We start from the raw sequence: 8136 nt of genomic DNA, 5'->3' as shown, positions 1-8136 counted from the left end.
AGGTCTAGCACGTTGGATGAAGTCGGACCCACGAAGGTGTGCTCCTCCCCGACGTTTGCTATATATAGATTAGTATAAAGTATAAAGTCTAAGAGTGACTCACCTCTATCATTGATGTCGGTGCTTCCCCACACATTGTGGTGGGCATTGGCATCCGTCCCGATGACGAGTTGATAGTTTTTGGTGCCGGCTTCTGTCACCAGGCTCCTGAGTTCGTCGGGTGGTGCGGGTCTGTCGTGAGCCATGTAGCAGGAAGCCACCAGAAGGCGCTTTTCCTCGCTTTCCAGCATCACAACCGTCAGGTCATCCGTGCTGTAATGAGACATAAGGTAAGCATGGATTCCCTTTCGTACGAGTACGACGGTTCTGTTCCTGCTTACCGATGTTGCGTAGAACAGTTTGTGATTTGAGGACTTTAGTCCGGCCACTGAATTGCCTGTCGCAATCCAGGGCTCCTGGACTAGAGCTATGTCGGCGAGCCCTTGCTCCATGGCGATAAGGAGCTCCGCCGACGCTACCTTGCTTTTATGCAGGTTTAGCTGCAGCACACTCAGCATGGGTGGCTGGCTCACTTGCATCCGACGGGTTGACTACTAACGTCAGGTCACCGTCTTCCTCGTCTTCGGCCTCAAGCGCAAGACCCTGGGCGGCCTCCACGATGGACTCGAGACCTAAGTCCTTTTCCACCTCGCCTACCTGCAGGGTATGCGCGTCCTTGTCCTCAGGGTGGCGCTTTTTGAGGCGCAGGTAGACGCTACCCATGCCCCACGCCATCTTCCCGAACTTGGGATACAGCAGATCCTCTGCCTCCTTGTTTATTTGGAGGATCACACATTGGCCCCCTCGTTGGGTAGTGGGCTACCAATGTGTAGGATCCTCCAATCGGTCGTTGGCACGTCCGCGTTTTGCCGCTGAAGGAGCTTCAGCGCTCGGTCTCCCTGGATTGTGATGGGGAAGAGTACCTTCGCCTTAGGCTTGGACGGGATAAGCTCCCGGTCCACAACCTCCAGCTTGGCCCCCTCCCACATCGCCTCCAGTTGGCAGACCGTACGCGTCAGCCACCTTAGGGTTGGATCGTCGTTTCACTTTAGGATCTTAACCCCATTTAGCCACCCAGCACCATCGAACGTGGGCATAGGGGCCGCGGGGTCTTCTTCCATGTGTGCAAACAGTGCGTCGACGAGACGCGCGTGCACAAGCTTCCACTGTGCCGCTGACATCTTGCCGTTTTCCTCGCTCCGGTCGATGAGTGCCACGATCAAATGTCGTTTGGTCACATCGCTGACCTTCGCGTTCGATTTCGATGGCTTCTTGGCCACTTTCAGTGGAGGGGCTGCACTCTTGGGCCCGCGTTGCCGCTTGCTCGCCGGAGTGTCTTTAATGGCACTCTCAGTCGAGCGTTGCCTCTTGGTGGCCATCATCTCCTCCACCTTATTGGCATATTCGCCATTCGACGCCCTCATCTGTGGCATCTGGGCGTAATGTAGTCGGCCCTCCTCTACTCGCTGCTCGGCCGAGGCTAGCTTGACCTTCTCCTCCTGGGAGATGTCTACTTTACCTTGCAGCCGGCTTTTGATATTGAGGGCCGCTTTGTATTGTGCTTTGGCCTTCATCCCCTCCTTGGAACGCTTCGGCCCTTCCCTACGCAGGGAGCTGGTGCCTGGTTTCGGTGAGCGGAGAAGGCTCTCTTCCTCCGTCCTGCTCATAGAGAGCACGCTCTCCAGATCCGTGTCTGTGTCGACTACGGCATCTGTGCGGCTCAACTTGCAGGCTGCGGAGTGAGTTGTTTTTGTTGTTGTTGTTGTGGCAGTAGCTTTACAACTGACTTGGCCTGCTCCCGCCAAGTCTGAGGTGTGACCGCTGGCGACACGCAGAGAGGATTGCTCCTCCCCGTGCCCGCCGGTGGTAGCAGTCACGCTTCCCACCGACGTTTGGGTTGACATCCCAACCCGTGCTTTCTCCTTCTTCGCCTCCATATTTGGCCCGAGGGTCCATACTGGTTAATATTTTTCGGGGGGACCACCCCCTAGCGTTTTAGGCCTGACCGCCAGGCACCTCTAGCCATGGCCCTGGTTCGGTTCCCCCGACTTTGAATCGGGAAGACGCCGGACCATAGCCTTAGCTAGACACTGCATTACCCCGGACAGAGCAAGCGACAGTGCATTACCCTTGTCCCGGGTAATGCAGTGTCCATTGCCCAGCCGGCACCCTCGTGGAGGGTTCAGCTAGAGGATTTTCGCCAATCCAAGGCATGAGTGCAGTTCTTTTACATTTTGAGGGACTGGGCCTCCCTACGTTATCCCTCTTTATCAATCTCTACCGACGCACAAAATTTACTGAATTCATCGCCTTGATCCATATCCTCGCTGGCAATTTTGTCATTCCTTGAGTTTTCTTGTGTCTGATTTTTAAATGTATTAGAACGGTTGCTTAGCTCACTTCTCTCTGATTGATTACCATCTAACTCATCATATAGTCTTATGTTACTATTATTTATTACGTTCGGTGAATAAAGACGCGTACGTTAAACTAATGGCTTGGCCGTCAGCCTTCGAGTGCTACAGGGGGATAAACGGATGTCGGGTCGGCTCGTCACAACTGTAGACTCGGAACGGGGCACAGGCGCCTCGGGTTCATGGCTTGCCCTGGATCCAAGGCGACTGTGCTCCGCGTCATAGGATACAGGTGGGCGATTGCTTCGATACCCTTGTCGATACCTGCCGGTATCCCCGTCTGATTTTCTACCCTTAACGTGGCTGACAGGCCAGCGAATCCGCAAGAGAGCCGTCCGGCGATTGTCTAAACGTTCTCGACGAAACTCGTTGACACGCCGCGTACGGTTTTCGTTCACCTCGGTGGGTCCCATCTACGGAACTGCCTCCCCGTCCACCATTGTCGGCCCAAAAATCGGAGTCCCGGTAAATTATAAATATTGCTGTAATTTCGACCCTGGAGTAGATTGAGATATGTACCCCAGCCAGGATCGTTTCCTTACAAAAAAAAGGAACTCAAATAGACACCCGCAGTAAAATGTATCCTTTGCGTAGGTCTAACGATAATTATAGAATACAAAATTTTACCTCCTACCTCATTGTCAAATCATATATAAGGCTCTGATTTTAAAAATAAAATGTAGATTGAATTTACAACTCAACTCGCAAAGGTCTACACTCTTTTTTTTATCTGGCTAACCTAATTGATTTCTATATAGAACAACTCTTTTCTCATAAACTGTCTCAGATTTCGTTTCAGAATTGACCTTAGTTGACTCTCGCTAATAGGGTTTTGCAAGGGATCTACTAAATTCAAAACGCCGTTATGAAATTCGTCAATGCTTTCGTTGATTTGCTGCTTGCGATATTGACAGGTATCACCGAGAGGGCTTAGGCAATCGCCGGACGGCACCTTCGGGACCCCGGGGGAACTACTGGGATCATGTGGGACACCAATAGGCATCACCGGGAGCGCTTAGGCAATTGCCGAATAGCAGCTTCGGGATCCTGTTGGACTACGAATCATGCCGGATAGCAGCTTCGGGATCCTGTTGGGCTACGGATCATGGGGGAATCATACGAGAGCGCCGACAGGCATCACCGGGAGCGCTTAGGCAATCGCCGGATAGCGGCCTCGGCATCCTATCCAGGATACAAATCACAACGGGACGGGGGACGAGGGGTACTCAGGCAAGCATGTTAAGAATGGGGAGAAGTGACGGATCCCCTGACACCCGGATTCCCCAGTGAATGGATACGGACCGTTGGCGGCGAGATTGTTGGTTCATTGTGTTCTTCTTGTTAGCTTGCCTGATCGCTTACGGCTTTCGATGCTTCATTGTGCCTGGCCTTCGTCTTCCTCTGTTTCGATTGTCGCTGCTTCGTTGTGGTTGCTGGGCTGGCTGCTTTTGCTGGGATAACCAACCCCGAAAATTCAGTGGCGTCTGCCGTGATCACAACTTAATTTATAAACATAAGAGACTACGTGGGTGCTATAATACGGAAATTAAAGAAGTTGGGCCTTCGTGGCTCTTCCCCCCCTCCCCTTAACCTACAGCTGAAAGGTCAACGCTCAAATCTAGAAAATACGAAAGGTCAGGACTTAATTCTAGGTAATCGTGACTTAATTCTAATAGGTAACTGAACAAAATGGCAAACTTAGGGTCTCTCCAGTGGGAAAGAAAACGAAAGAGAATGGTGGGTGGAGCGTACGCTCCCTCACAGCTTACATTACTGTTATTTTAGGACTGCATTAATTAAGTGTGTTTCCCACTTGTGTTTTTTTGTAGTATCTTTCAATGGGCTACTGATCTTTGTTTACACCCGAACAGTCATTTCTTGTCTACTTTATGTGATTTCTTTAGAGATCAGTTTGAGATCAATTGTTCGGAGCAGAACCCAGCCGATTAGCTGCTTGCCAAATAGCACCTAATTCTTGGCCCTCAGCCGCTTATTTTGTTTGTTACTTATGTCTATGTCACTCATTTGTTTGTTAAAGCTTTGCGCTTGCTTGCCCTGCTTAACGCTCTCTGCCAGCTCGCTCTTCGCTATCTCCGCTTTGCGTCTGCCTACCGACGTCGGCCGAGCGAAGCTGCGCTTAGCGATCGGAGCGGCAATGTAAAGGGCAGGCAAGCCACACTTGCAATTTGGATGTCACGCATTAAAGAACACATCGTAATTTTATTTCTGCGCCGAGTTTTATTTAATTCGAAATAATTAGTCGGCCGATTGGGGATAAAAAACATTATCTCCACATAAAATTTGGTGACCCTGACGTGATATCTGAGTTGCAGTGTCAATTAATAATCATTCGCAATCGACATTCGTTAGCCTTAGCAAATTTTCGGCGGTTAAGCACAATTCGGTGCTAAAACATACTTACATACACGCATTGCTGGCTATTAATTTCTCTGTCGCGACAATTCGGTCAGTGCAGTGCGGTAGGCAGTGCAGCGAACTCACTAATACACACAAGCGGAGTACAAAGCGGAATCGGACAGCTCGCACAGCCGCACAGTTAAAGGCATTAGCTGTAATCCCTTTGCTTGCGGTTCCCACGTTTATACGTATACAGGGTGTCTTTTTTGGTCGTGCTGAGTGACTCTTTTAAAACCTCAACATGGCAGCACCTGAGCCTACCAATGTCGCGAACGCAGCAATGCCGAGTGATATAGATTTCTACAAGCACAAGGCCGAGTCCATCGCGCGCCAACTAAAGGCCATGGATCGCTTTCTCACCAAGGAAGAGCTTGCCGAGTTAGATGAGGCAGAACTTCAAGCTCGCTTAGAGCAAATCGAGCGAATGAATGCGGATTTCGATGCCGCTCAAACGAGCCTTGAAAGGCTGGATTTCCTGCAGTTAGCCCATGATGCCCGGCTGGAATTTTCGAATGTTTATGTCAAGGTTAGGTCCAGGCTGTTGCGGGAGTTGATGGCTGCTCGCACGGTAAATGTTGCCAATTCAACGGCTCGGCATACTATCGAGGGGAATTCGTCGTTGTTCGCCTATAATAGTATAGGCCGTTCTCGAATGCCCGAGTTGCAGCTTCCGCGATTCGGTGGGAACTACATGGATTGGCCAGAATTCCACTCGATGTTCTCGACAATGGTGCACAAAGACCATCGTATACCAATCATCGAAAAATTCCAATATCTTCGTGGATGTCTAGATGGTGCTGCGCTGGATACGATTCGTTCCTTGGAACTTTCTGAGGAGAATTACGACAAGGCGTTGAATTTACTAATGTTGCGATTCGATAATAAACTGTTACATTTTCAGGCACACGTCAAGGCTATTTTCGGGCTGCAAGGGGTGGAGAAGGGCTCGGCTATCGGCTTGCGCGCGCTCAGCGATAAAATCAATTCGCACTTGCGTGCACTTCAGACCTTGGCGACCCCGCAGGAGATATCCGATGGGTTGCTGATCTTCATCATAGGCACGAAATTGGACCACAAGACCAATGAGAAATGGGAAGAGAACTTGCCGACGTCAGGATTGCCTCGGTGGTCAAGCATGGCCTCATTCTTGGAAGCAAGATGTCGGATGCTGGAAAATTTGGGATCGGCTTTGGTAACAATTCCTAGCCAGCTGGTGGGAGAAGACAAACCTGTCACCCTTTTCACCTCCAGTAACGACCATCCTAACCCCATATGTAACCATTGCAATTCCTCCGAGCATTACATATCTAGATGTCAGGAATTCCTGAATCTCTCTGCGTTTGAACGATACAAAGAAGCAAAAAAGAGCCGCTTGTGTTTGAACTGCCTCAACAAAGGCCATGAATTGCAGAGGTGCAGGTCAGGACTTTGCAGGCATTGCCAGGCCAAACATCACACGCTACTCCACATTCCATCGGGAACTGGTGCTTCATCTTCCCCTTCACCGGCCGAGGAATCGATCCAGCAAGAGGCCGCGACTGTGCTTCTAGCAAGCGGGTGTTCTAGCCCTCCCCCTCGATCCAGAAATCTCAGCCTAGCCAGAACGTGTTGCTACCTACTGCCCTCGTCCATGTAACAGATCGTTATGGAGCACTTATCCCATGTCGTGCCATTTTGGATTCTGCATCACAGGCAAACTTTGTAACATCTAGACTTGCTGATCAGTTGCAGTTGGATCATCGCTCGTCTTATGTTCACATCTCTGGAATCGGAGATTCCATTCTACCTTCGAGCAAGTCTGTACATATAGTTGTACAATCCCAGGACGCAAGCTATCGAGCTTCCTTCGCTGCAATTGTCACCAACTCAATTACGGAAATGCAGCCTAACTTCGGCCTAGACGCAAAGGATTGGCCAATGCCGAATAATCTACAACTAGCTGATCCTAATTTCTCCAAGCCCCAACGTATCGATCTGTTGATAGGTTCTGGTTTGTTCTTCGATTTAATGTGCGTCGGACAGACTCGACTATCAGCCCAATTGCCAACATTGCAGGAGACAAAACTTGGTTGGATAGTATCAGGAAGCATTGATAGCTCGTAGAATAAGCGTGCAGCTTTAGCCGCTTTTGAAAATTCCTCGTGCATCTCTATTGACGATTTTCGACCCACAACGCTGGAGTACCAAAACTTAGAGCAGCAATGCAGGAAGCAGCTGCTCGAGTGCCAGGTGCAAGTGGAAAAACTGCGATCGGAGAATCAGGAACTATTAAAACTATTAAAAACCTACATATCCACGCCAAATGAAATTCAACTTTCAACAGTTTCTACATTGCCAAATTTCCTGCCATTCTATGCAATTACAGAGGTTCCCGATGCGCCCAAGCAAGCATCTTCAAGAGGGCCATTGGAAAAATAGCGGTTCTGCCCCTTCAGGATGGATCTGTTGAAAGCCTTTGCCTTCCAACGGGGGGTGAATGTTCGGAGCAGAACCCAGCCGATTAGCTGCTTGCCAAATAGCACCTAATTCTTGGCCCTCAGCCGCTTATTTTGTTTGTTACTTATGTCTATGTCACTCATTTGTTTGTTAAAGCTTTGCGCATGCTTGCCCTGCTAAACGCTCTCTGCCAGCTCGCTCTTCGCTATCTCCGCTTTGCGTCTGCCTACCGACGTCGGCCGAGCGAAGCTGCGCTTAGCGATCGGAGCGGCAATGTAAAGGGCAGGCAAGCCACACTTGCAATTTGGATGTCACGCATTAAAGAACACATCGTAATTTTATTTCTGCGCCGAGTTTTATTTAATTCGAAATAATTAGTCGGCCGATTGGGGATAAAAAACATTATCTCCACATTGAACATTCTGCAAGGGGCCGAAAGTGGCATAGTTTTGACGATAATATGTTTATGTTTGAGCATTCTGCAAGGGGCCGAAAGTGCAAAGATTTTGTATTTTGATTCTTGTGAAACTTTTTGTGTACATTTTATTTATAGTAATAATTACAAGTACAGATAACACAGCCCCACAAAAACAAGTGTCGTGCGCGGCTGACCAGTGTATCCCTATGTATTTTGGGCCCTGGACACGAATCCAAGGTCAGATTTGCTCCATCACGTCAGGTTTTTTTTCTAACCTCCAAAAACCTATATCGTCGAATAATGGTGGAAATCCATTTAAAAAAAATCATCGGATTTGCTTGAAAGTCGTCACTGTGGGACTTCTGGGGTCGTTGATTACGAATTTGATGTCAGTTTTCTTGTTTCGAGATG

The sequence above is a fragment of the Drosophila miranda genome, chromosome XR, assembly GCF_003369915.1.
Source record: "Drosophila miranda strain MSH22 chromosome XR, D.miranda_PacBio2.1, whole genome shotgun sequence".
Lineage (NCBI taxonomy): Eukaryota > Metazoa > Arthropoda > Insecta > Diptera > Drosophilidae > Drosophila > Drosophila miranda.
This window is presented reverse-complemented; position numbering follows the sequence as displayed.